The sequence below is a fragment of the Dasypus novemcinctus genome, chromosome 25, assembly GCF_030445035.2.
Source record: "Dasypus novemcinctus isolate mDasNov1 chromosome 25, mDasNov1.1.hap2, whole genome shotgun sequence".
Lineage (NCBI taxonomy): Eukaryota > Metazoa > Chordata > Mammalia > Cingulata > Dasypodidae > Dasypus > Dasypus novemcinctus.
In genome coordinates, this window is record NC_080697.1 from 27294246 (window position 1) to 27306677 (window position 12432).

The following is a 12432-nucleotide window of genomic DNA, read 5'->3' on the forward strand; positions in this document are numbered from 1 at the left end:
TGATAGTAAAAACTGATATTGGTCTCAGATACATTAAGAGAAACCTGGTATCACATAATCCTGGGGCTATTAGAACAGGCACAGGGGATTGCCATGTTCTTTCAAGGAATCTGTTGAGAGAATCCCTACCATTTGGGGTATAATTTACCACTACTACTTTTGCAACTATCAGTAGTTTTATTGAACCAAATTTCCATTAGTTTGCTAGCAGGGTTACTTCTACACCTTCCTTGAAAGTAGTATAGCAAAATTCTCTAAAGATCCTTCCAATCAAATCGACAAAACATTTCTGTGATAAATTTAGCTCCTGAGTACCTAGATGCATATTCATTACCTTTGCTGTAGTATAATCAAAAATTAATCATTCAGATGATTTCCCCCGTACTCTGCCAATAATTGTGATTCCTAAGTCCAGACTACCTCTATGCTGGCAACATAGTGCAGGGATGATGGAAATATGTGGTTATGGGAACCATTAGTGGCAGTACAGAAAGAAAAGGCAGTGTAACAAACATGTTGGTTCTCTAATACCGTTTAATTGCTAATTAAAGTAATTGAAGCACTCACTGCCATGAATAGGACAGCAAGGCAGCCTAAAAGCATAGTAAAAAGATCTATAGAATACCTCATTTTCGTTGAATTCACTACCAATACCAGCTACTGTGGAAAACTTGAGTTTTCAGTCCTTTGTTGGAACCACAGTCCAGTCCTCCTGCAGAGCTGGCTTCACATGGGAAACATGAATTCAGTTGAGTTTTTCTTTCATCTCAATAGCAGTATGGGTGATAGCAGCACTTGAAAGAGTCCTTCCAAATGCAGTGACAGCCTGTCTTTATGCTGGAATGCCTTTATGTAGACAAAATCTCCCAGTCAGTCAGTGGCAGGCTTCCTCCAGCAGGTCCATCCAGATCTTCATGACTTTAAGTTAGTTTCTTCCGCAGGCATCTATTCTATGAAATCCCACTGCTGCCAGGTTCCTGGCAAAGTTCGTCAAGAAAAACTTCCTGTGCTTATCTTGGGAGTGGACTGAATAGTATTCTGTTGACAATTAGCATATTTTCTTAATATATTGTAAATAATTTCATCTTTTGGGTAGGCATAGTAAGAGTTTAGTGCCTTTATAATCCCTCTCTTACTCAGATGATTTTGTTGATGATACAACAACATTAAGCAAATAAGGGCTATGGTAGGAATTATTTTGTTAGATAACTCCCATAGCCCAAATTTCTTTTAGCCTCTTTTACAATCCATTTATCCATTTTCTTCTGTGAAGCATATATTTTTAAATGGACAAAAGATTTTTCATGTATTCAAATAAGGCTTCTAAGTTTGGTGTCTGTTCTGTTATAACAGAGACTTTAGAAGCTTTGTCAAGCCCTACAGCCCTGTGTGAGTGCTAAAATGGATTACTGATATTCGAGTGTACTGTTGTAAAGCCTCTTATAAATCAGCTATCAATTTTTCATGAGATATTTTAGTTTTGATCAAAGACAAGAATCTCCTATTTTTCCAAATTTGCCCTCTTGTATGACAGACAAGAAATATCTATGATCTATCTATCTATCTATCTATCTACTTCACTTTAAATCCAGGACCAAGAATTGCAGCTCTAGTAATGGATATTAACTATATTTATACAGACTTAATTCCTGACAAAACATAAGCTTCGAAAAATTTCCCAAGTCACCACAACATTAAGAAGCCTGAAGCATGCTACTTCATCCCGAGTATTTGACCCATCAGTCAACATTATCAAATATGGATTATGGGAAGAAGTAAGTCATCTTTATCTGCAAAATGGGCTGACTCCTAGATTGTAATGCTTTGTGGCCTTCAGCTGACAACAAATGTCCTAAATATTGTACCTCAGTTTGGCGATATTACAATCCCTAGTGAGGCCTTATGCCCCTGTGAAGCAAAGAATTGTAATAAAATTTTGGTTCTGCATTACTCTTTATTTTCTGAGACTACCAGCAAACCATCTGCATTTTGAATAATTATTGATCCCTCTTATAGAAAAAATACATTTGTTGTTTTTTTTCTGCAAATGACCAGGGAAAATAGTACAGGTGTCCCAAAACCCTTGAGGATTCCTTTGCTGGAAATACTAGACTCCTTCATAAATAAATACAAATAAAATTTAGATGCATCCAGTAGAGGAATAGAAATAAAGGAAAAGTAAAAATAAAAGAGCATAGATCAATTACATATAGAAGAAAACATAGATAACTGTACCGAACTAAGGATCGTTACAGGGTTGAGAAATACAGGAGTTAATGAAATGACCAATTTATTTACTTCTCTAAATTCTTGTTCAAATCTATATAGCAGGAGACATTTTTTTTAAATCAAATTTACCTTCCTTCTTTGACTGGGAGTATGGGAGTATTACAGAGTGAGTGTCCTTTTAATATTAGCCATTATTTTTCTAATTCTTTTATAACCGGTTTTATTCCTTCTGATTGGGCTCTTGCTTTATTCTTTTAGTAAGCTATTTTTATAGTTCTAGGCTACAAATTCAATGAGTATTATTATGCCCTAGGGCCCAAAATGATTCACTGGTCTGAGTCTACTTGGGGTGCTTTTTCTAGCACTGTTTGAAACTGCCACCTTCTGCCATACCCTTTTTCTTTCAAAAGGCACATAGTAACCACCTCAGATGGCTTTTTCAATCAAGGAACTTCACAGACACTACATTAGGAGTGCTGTATGTGATAGCCTTTAAGTTGTACAGTAGGTCTCTCCCCAGTGGGTTTACAGGGAAATCAGGAGAAAGTGAAAAATAAATTTAAAATGTTCCTTAGTCAGAGGATCTGCCAAGAAAAAGTAAATAGAAAAAGGAACAAGACTGACCCAAAATATTGACATCATATAGTGATCTTTCATCAGATGCACAGTAAGAATCCCCAAGGAAATGGTAGAATAAGTACAAACAGTATCCCAATTTCCATCTCTGAAATTCCCTAAATCTGTCCATTTGACTCCCTAGCTTTTAGGACTCTCCTGATTCCCTTGCTCCTACAATTTCTGAATCCTCTAGAGGTTCTTTCTACAATCCCTCCTCAAAGGTCCTGTCTTCTAACAATGATAACATAGAATTTTCCCTTTTCTTTTTTATTTTCTTTCTTCATAAATTGATCAGGATAGGTGTTGTTTCTTTTATTAAAAAGTTCTAATACAGCAGTTTTTAGGTTTTTCTCTTCTTTGTCTTTTTCTAGATTGTTCCAAAACTGAGTAGCTACTGTGGAGTTGAGTAATAGTCTGTCCTTCCCATCAGTGATGGTTAATTTCATGTGTCAACTTGGCTAGGTTATGTGTACAATTGTTTGGTCTAGCAAACATTGGCCTGATGCCTGATACTGTGAAGGTATTTCCTAGATGGCTTTAAACCATTATTCAGCTGATTACCTCTATGGATGATTGCATCTATGATAAACAAAGGATACTGCCTTCAGCAATGAGAAGAGTCTTTTCATCCAATCAGTTGGAGGTCTTAAAGGGAAAACTGAGAGCTTCAGCAGTAAGGAAAGAGTTTCTGTCTCCATCAAACCCAGCCTGCTTCTCCTTGAGAACTGAACTTCACTTTCATCAAGTTTCTGACTTATAGTCTGCCCTACAGAATTTGAACCTGCTAATCCCCACAGTCATGTGAGCAAATTCCTAAAATAAATCTCTTCGATATTTCTACAGTTGGTTCTGTTCCTTCTCTGGAGAACCCTGACTGATTCACCATCCTTCCACCTTTTCCCTAATTCGGAACTGGATCATTTGCAAAACAAACATTAAAACTAGAGCATGATTTTGATCTGCCTCCCAGATCTACGCCAGTGAATTTTGAGAAAGGCTCAACTGATGGAAATCAATGGCAACTCACCTATCTCTGGGTATAGCACAGCAACTTCTCCCAGATCACCTTTAGCAAAACGGCTTCAAGTACAGCATCAGCAACCCCTACCAATGGGCCTCTAGCACTCTTTTTTTTTTTTTTTTTGGTTTTTATAAAAGGTGTTTATTTGGGGTAGGAGCTTACAGATACCAGGCCATAATGCATAAGTTACTTCCCTCACCAAAGTCTATTTTCACGTGTTGGAGCAAGATGGTTGCTGGCGTCTCTGCAAGGGTTCAGGCTTCCTGAGTTCCTCCCTTCCTCAGGCTTCTTTTTTCTGGGCTCAGTGTTACTCCCTTCCTTGGGCTTGCTTCTGTTTCCTCTGTGAGCTTACTTCCCAGGGCTCCAGCTTAAGGCTTTAGCAACAAACTCCAACATCAAAAACCCTCAACTCTGTCCTTTGCCATGCCTTTTATCTGTGAGTGTCTACCCACCAAGTGATGGGTACTCAATGCCCTATTGACACAAGAGGTTTACTTGATTAAGTAAACAAATAAACCTCTGAGTCCAATATAATCACATATGCACAGAGGAAAAGACGAGTTTACAATATTTCTTTTTGGAATTCAAACATAATATCAAACTGCTATACTGTACCCTCTGAATTCCAAAAAGACAATACAATATTTAAAAAAAACTTAAATAAGTTACATTGCAAGTACTAAATCATATCACAATCAATTTAAATAAGTAAAGTTTGTCTTGGGGCAAAGTCCTGTCTGCTATAGACCTCTGAATCTTCAAAAACAATTTATCTGTTTCCAATAAACAAATGGACAGAAAAAGGGTAAACATTTTTGGTACAATAAGGAGAAATTGGGAGGGAAATATGATTCACAGTTTCTCTACAGTTCAGTAGACCTGCAGGGAATCCTCTGTTTGATTTCAAAGTCTGAGAGTCATTCTTAAGAAGATGGTTTCTTCTCCTTGGGGCCTTATCGGAACCCACACTTTCCACTGGCTTGCCCAATGGCCATTTTCTTGGTTTCGCTCTCATCAAGCATCTGGGTGTTGACCAAGCTCCAGAGCTCTCCCTCCAAGAATGTTGGGATGATTGCCACAGCTTACCAAATCTTTGGGTTAGAGACTTAACCACCTAGTACAGTGATGTGAAGACAACATTCCCCTAACCTTTAGCATACAGGCTCAACCTTCTTAGAGCAATGAGTTGACCACCTGGCTTTCCTTAACCTTTCGCAGACCTATGGGGTGGTAACCTTAACTGCCTTAATCCTTGGGGAAAGTGCTCCACCCTTTCTGTACCCTGGGGCAGCAAAACTCTCTCAGAACATTGGACAGGAAAATCCGCCCTCTTCAACTGCTGGGGCAAACTTGCCCTCTGTGTACACATGAGTGGGGTTCCTCTCTTGGCCCAAGGTGATGTTCTAATTCCAGATCTCAGCTTCAATGATTTTCCTCTTAAAGCTGTTTCTCCTTCAATCTCTCCTTTCCATGTCCTTTTTATTCCAGGCTGACAGTGGTTTTGTTCATAAAGCTCTCTCAAAAACTGTATTGGTTTAGCATGCAGGAAGCAGGGATCGAAGTCATCAGACAGTAAGACTTACCACAAGTCTTTCCTAGAATACTGCATCTTCAATCTTGATTTACCAGTTCCAAGTTTAGTTAAGTCCTCCCATGTGGCCCTTTCATCTGGGAGCTTGATTTCTAGAGACTTGGAATTTCCAGAATCAATTTCTATTTTCCTTGTGCCTGACAGTTCAGTTCTCGGCATATCTCTCTCATCTAACATTTTGCTATAAGCTACAAGCAGAAAGCAAGCCACATTCTCTGGGTTTACTTTGGGAATTTCTTCAGCTAAATGCCCAGGCTCACCATTTTCAAATAGGGCCTCTAGCACTCTTTGATCTTTCTTAGATGCAGGGGATGATGGATATTTAACTTCTGTTGGCCAGGACACCTCTTTCTGTGGCAGGTAATCCTTCCACCAGCAAGCTTACTCCATCAAACAAGTGAAATCTTCTTGTAGAATTCTCTGCAGCAGCCAATGCACATTCCCATGTTCAGGGCTGTAACATGAAAACATGCAGAGGTGTGTTTCTACAAACTTCTGTGGGTTTCTTCCCAGGTAACAGGAAAAGAAGCCTGTAGAATAGTTAAAAGGGCATGAAAAAAAAATTTTTTTTAATTAAAAAATTAAAAAGGGCATGTGTATTCTTGTTTCATTTTCCCCTCATGGGGAGAGGAGGGCCTGGTAGCTTCCCAATGGCCTCAGCTTTGCTGGCCTGCTGAATAGGAAGGTCTGATTTTCCTCACATTGAGAGAGGAAAAAGGGAGAGTTATATGGCACTTTGGTCTCCTTTCTCGTATTGGTATTCATCAGCTTAACCCTTTGTCTTTTCCCAAGTGACTAGTGCAGCACTCTCCAACATGTTGCCTTCATACAGGGACACAGTCTTTGCTCCAAGTTCTCAAATGATCCCCTGAAGCTGTCTCTTTATCATGCCTGCTTTCCTGGTTATGTGGTATGTGGATGATAAGAGGCTCATGGAGGTAGAATCTGGGCTAAAACATAAGGTGGATTCAGCAGGTAATTCATTACCAGTTAGAGACATTGTGCCCTCATCCATCTTTTCAGGAAAACCCAGTAATGAGAGGAACTTCCATCCAAAAGATCCCCTTCCCCTTCCCAGGAGTCAGCTTGAGACAGGGAGGCATCAGGACTGGTAGGGTAAACAGAGACAGTGGAACAGCAGAGAAAGGAGGAGGGAGTTCTATGAAAGAGAAGGTACTTTCATTCTCACATTCTTCCATTTTTCTCAGTTATCCAAAGATTATTCTGGTTATCCAAATCATCTTTTTACTTTCCTCCTAGAATCACTTTCATTCCATAAATATCAGTAATTTATTTGCTTGGGATGAGGCCTTTCTGAAAACTCCAGCAAATATGTTACTGTATCCAAATCAAAAGAATCGCCTTCAGGTAACTGCAAGCCTAGATTGTTCTATCCTCATTCCAAATATAATACAGCCATTGGTCCTTTAAAAGGAAGACTGGAGCTTAAGTAGAAGGCATGAAAAATACATTAATTTGTGAGAAATACTTTGACATATGAAAAGTTTCCAGATTGAAGGAATTATGCAATAAGTAAAAGCTAAGACATTTCATTGAAATCATAAGACAGTTTAAAAATAAATTGGCAAAAATAATGATGTACTACCTAACTGAGAATCATTCGACCAAGAGGAAAGTGGAATATTACTTGTTTATTGGTTAGTGGTAAGATTTATTTGTAATCTTCATTATATTCAAAGGTATATATATACACATATAGTTCTGTGAGTATATTCTATATTGATAAAAATGAAGAAAATTAATTTTGCTTTGTTTGTCTTGATAAAATAACAATGTTCCCACAGTGTTATTGCTAGTGTTAGCACTAAATTTTAATTCAGTGTCAGTAAGTCCAAGGTTTAACATCTCCATGGCTAGATTTAATGAAATGCCATTCACTGTTAAATTAGTTGCCATAATTCTATTTATTAATCATGCCCACAACATTAACTGCAAGATTTATCTATATTACTAAGAAACATCTGTTCTTGCCAGGAAGTAGTCAGATTGTCACCTTGAGTTATAAGCAGACTGGCTAATTTTGGTATTAAATCAAGAGAAATGTCTGATAATTAGAAAGTGAAGAACTGTTAGAGAAGCAAGGATGAAGAAAATAATGAAACAGAGCACATAGGAAATGGAAAGCCTGGCTTACAAAGGAGGAGCAGCTGAAAGGTAGGGTCAGTGACTGCTGCTCAACCTGCTACTTCTTTTCTTTATGGAAACATATCCTTAGATTATGGTATGCAAGGTGCTTCTTTGTTGGTTAAGCTATAAAGTAATGGTCTTTTTGAACAAGGCTATTTGGGAGGAGGTTAGAGAGAATACAGAATGCTGTGAGTATTCCCATGGCAAGAATATTGATGTGGCAGTGTCTGTTGTACAGTATAGATGATTTAGTAAAGAGTTTTTGAACCCTTTTTTAACCCATGCTCTATTCAGTAAATGTGAAAAGTACATTTCCCTTAATGGCATTTGAAATTTCAAAATAAATACTGTGTCTAAAAAGAGAGAGAGAAAGAGAGAAAGCCCCATGGACAACATTCCTGGCCTCCCATATTTTCCAACCTTATGGTGATGCTGACAGGATACCAGAGTCACATTACCCATGTGTATTCAATAGTAAAATCTTGAATTTGGAGAGGGTGGCTCTTATCTGCCCAGTATTCAAAAAGAATGGAGTAATTCAGAGTCTCACTGATTTTCAGCTGGTCCTCTCCCTTCTGAAATTGCCAGATAATCTGGTCCGCATTACCAAAATTGTTGGGGAAGTATAACTGAAAGAAAAATCTTCCCCCAACCCAGAAAACCTCTCCACAACAATAGAAAAGAAAAGCTATTTTATTATTGTTAAACCAGAATGCGCTGCATCACAGGCATTCTACTAAAGTGATTGCAAAGAATGAAAGAAAGCTCACCTTTTTTCTTTAAACGGCTACAACCTAAAACATACACATTCTCAAGATATTTCTCCTACCCTTATGATCAGAGTGGGTCTGCAATTTGGAGTCAGGTGACTACTGATGTTAGGTCCATCTTCCCCAGGAAAGTGAAAGATAAAGCCTTCTCTTCCTTGGAGATTACATTTCAAAGAGAAGGCTCTTAGTTTCTTGAAGAAACATTCCTGAGCTGTGAGACTAGCCAGGGGCTTATCTAGCATTTGACTTTATGTTTTGTAGTCCATCTTTGAAAGCGAGCTCTTTGAGTGAATTTAGCAAGGTCTTAAACTATTCTTCAATGCTTTTTTGGATTTTGGACTGATATTTCCTCAGAATGTGCCATCACATTGATAGGGCCAGACAGGGAATTGCTATTTTAGATAGAATGGCCTAAGAAGGATAAAATTGAACAAAGACATGAAGGAGGTAAAGGAGAAACTCATATCAATAGCTTGGGGAACAATGTATCAAGTTCAAAGACCCTTGGACATAGTCAAGGAACAGCAGGAAGTCAGTGTTGGTAGAGAAGTGAGCAAGGGAATGAGTGGTAGGAAATGAGGTGGAATAATGGTCAATTGCCAGATCGGTTACACCTTGTAAACCTTGTTCAGAACTTTGATATCATTTTTAGTACAATGATATCAAAGTACAATGGAAAGCATTTTAAGTACAATAGGAAGACAGACATTAGAGGGTTCTGAGCAAGAAGGTAGCACTCAGTTTACCTTTTCAAAGCTCCTTCTGGCACCAATACACATAATAGACCACTGGAGGAACAGAATGGAAGTCAGATATCAGCTACAAGACTGTTAGGATCCTTAGGGCAGAGATGGTAGTGGGTTGGATCAGGTGTAGCTATGGAAGTGAAGAGGTGCATTCAGATTTGGCATCATTTTTAAAGGAGAACCAACAAAATATGTTGATGAATTAGATGTGGTATACAGAGGAAAAGAGAAATAAAGGATGGTTCCAAAGATTTGGACCTGAAAAAAGTATTGGGTAATAACAATCTTTGTGATTTATATAATTATCCCTTATACTGAACATCCAAATTGTTTCCATAATATTTGCTATAATAGACAATGCTGCAATAAACACATTTGTACATTTGTCTTTAAAAGCTAGTAGCTATTGGTGCAAGTGAGATTCCTAGAACTGGGTTTGCTAGATCAACAAGTAGGCACGATTTCTATTTTTAAGAAATAGTGGCAATTTACTTTCTGGAGAAGTTGTAATAATTTACACTCCCAACAACTGTATAAGAGAGGACCAGTTTCCCCATTTTCCTGTCAGCCTTCTTTAAAGGTTCAAATAAGTCATTCATTTTTGCCAATCTGATATGTGAAATACAGTATTTCAGTACTTCAGTAGGGTTTTTTTTTCCCCTGATTCCTAGCAAGGATTTGTATCTATTTGTGTATTATTAACAAAGTGTATCCCATCTCTTATGTATTCATATTCTCTTCCTATTTTATTAGGTGAATTTTCTTATTAATCTGCAAAAGCATTTTTTGGTGAAGGCTATTTATTCTATTTTTACAAGTTTTACAGGAGCATGGGATATAACCAACCCTTTCAAGTAGAAATGTTAACAGGATGCTCTGGATCCTGGGCCTCTAGGTTCTTGGCTATGTCATATAAAAGAATTTAAGGACACACCATAGGGTAGGCAAGAGAGTAGCATTTATTAAGAAGCAAGAAAACTGGAAATGAGATAAGTACACAACCTGAGAGTGGTCGTGGGCATGCTACAGGGTAAAGATCTGTAAACGCTTTTAGCGTATGAAAAATATAACATTTTACTGCACGTATTTCTTTATTTATCATTTTCTCTTTGAACTTTAGTTATACCTTTTGCCATAATAAAGTTTTTAAGTTATGTAACCAAATGTCAGTTCTTTTCCTTAATGATTTCTGGGTTTCTTTAAAAAGAGAACATAGTAAAACTATCCATACCCATATCTTTTTTTAAGAAGTAGTTCTGTAAATACTTTTTAAAAATTTTTTTACAGCTACTATTGGGGGCTTGAATCATGTACCCAACAAAAGGCATGTTTGGATCCCATCCCCTGCTCCTTTAGGTGTGAGCCCATTCATAAACAACACTTTTGAAGACATTATTATTTACTGAATGAGGGTGGGTTTTAATCCAATATGGTTGAGGTCCTTATAAGCAAAAGAAATTGGACACAGAAAGAGAAGCCATGGAAAACAGCCAGAAGCAGGGATTCAATGGAATCTCAGAAGAGAAGGGAGAAAACACTTCCATGTGTATTGCATGTGACAGAAAAATCAAGGAACCTCAAAGATTGCTGATCAGCAAGAAGATACCAAGCCTTCTAGCCTCTGAAGTCATGAACCAATATATTCCTGTTTTAAAATCAATATATTGTAAAATATTTCTTTTAGCAGCCAGGAAACTAAAACAGCTACTATCCTTTTTCAGTTTTATACTTCTCAAGTCACTTTGGTGGTTTATATTTTTAAGATAATCATTCATTTGTGTAATATTTTCAGAATTGCTAGCATAAAGTTATCCATAATATTTCTTTTACACTTTAAATCACCTCTTTCTCTAAGATATACCCTCTTTCTTATTTCTAATATTGAATTTTTACCATTGGTGCTACTGTATTTGCTGCTGTCCTGCAGTAAGCACAGGAAAACCATGGAGATGCTCTTTGAAAGGAATAATTTGAGAAAGCTCTCCAAAACCTTCATCTGTTCATTTTTTAAGTATCCACATGGATTTGATAGTAGTCTCCTCATCCTGATCATGCAGGGAATGAAGCTGAGTGTGAACTCTATGCTCTAAAGGTTTGTAAGATCACCTGCCAGCCTAGCTCCACTGCTTTCAGCCTGAGAGGAGGTGGTTCACGGCAAGTAGTAGTTACCAATGGCACAATCAGTATTTAGACTATCCCAATGCCTGGTAGCATAAGGTAGCTACCACCTATATGTAACCATATAAGGGCAGGGCAGAGAACATCAGTGGCCCAAGTCCCTGAAGTCAGCTCAATGGCTGGTCATGATGGACTTTGCACACACTCCTGGATGAGGTGACCCAAAGTGAACTTCTGGTACCAACAGCTTCCCCTTGAAATTTCCTTTTAAGGAAAACAAAAATGCCCTGGTAGGATATAGTTTTAAATATATTCATTTGTTGCAGGCTCAACATGAGTATAATCCAGAGGTCAGCTTAGGGGCCTTCTGCTCCTTACATTCTAGATTTCATTTCCGTGAACTACTACTGCCAACACACATCGTACTAGACCTCGGTTTCCATGGTCTGGGGAAGTCCAAAGTGTGTGTCCTCCATCCTCCTCCCCCATGCATCTGTGAACATACATAGATCTGTCTTCCTACCAACTGACAGGATGAGCCTTTCACCAATGTCCACAGCTTCTCGTATAATTTGAGGATCAAGGTAGTGGTGATAACAGAAAGGGCACAGAATTCTGTCATCATGCTCACCACTGTCTTTTGAGTCCCTCTCTTCCTCTCCCCATTCTCTACCACCTTCCACCTGAATCCCACCCTTTCTTCCCTAACTCCAAATACTCTTCCCTCTGTTATGCAAAGTATCTTTCTCCTTCAGAAACCTTGGCAACAAAAGACACCCAGGTCCTGGAGGCTCAACTTCTACCCTAAGTGGGCTAATAAGGCATTTTCCTTGGTAAGGAGCTAAAACATTGCTTCAGATGAATTCTTATAGCTGCTGCTATGGGGGTAACATCTTTTGATTAAAGGAGGAACACCAAGTTCAAGAAACAGGAATTAAGCATCTATATGTTGAGTTCTTACTAGATGCAAAGTACTTTGGGGGCTGGAACAGAAAAAGCTTGCCTGTCTGTGAAATGCATATAATCCAGGTGGGCAACACAGGAAACAAAGGATCAAAGGAGAAGATCACTTCCAGTTGTGGGCTTCAAAAGGCCTATGATTATAAATGTGCCTGAAAAAGGAGCCAAGGCCTAGGTAAAAGTTCAAAGCCAGATGGCATCCAGATCTTCTCAAATTGGCACACATTACTT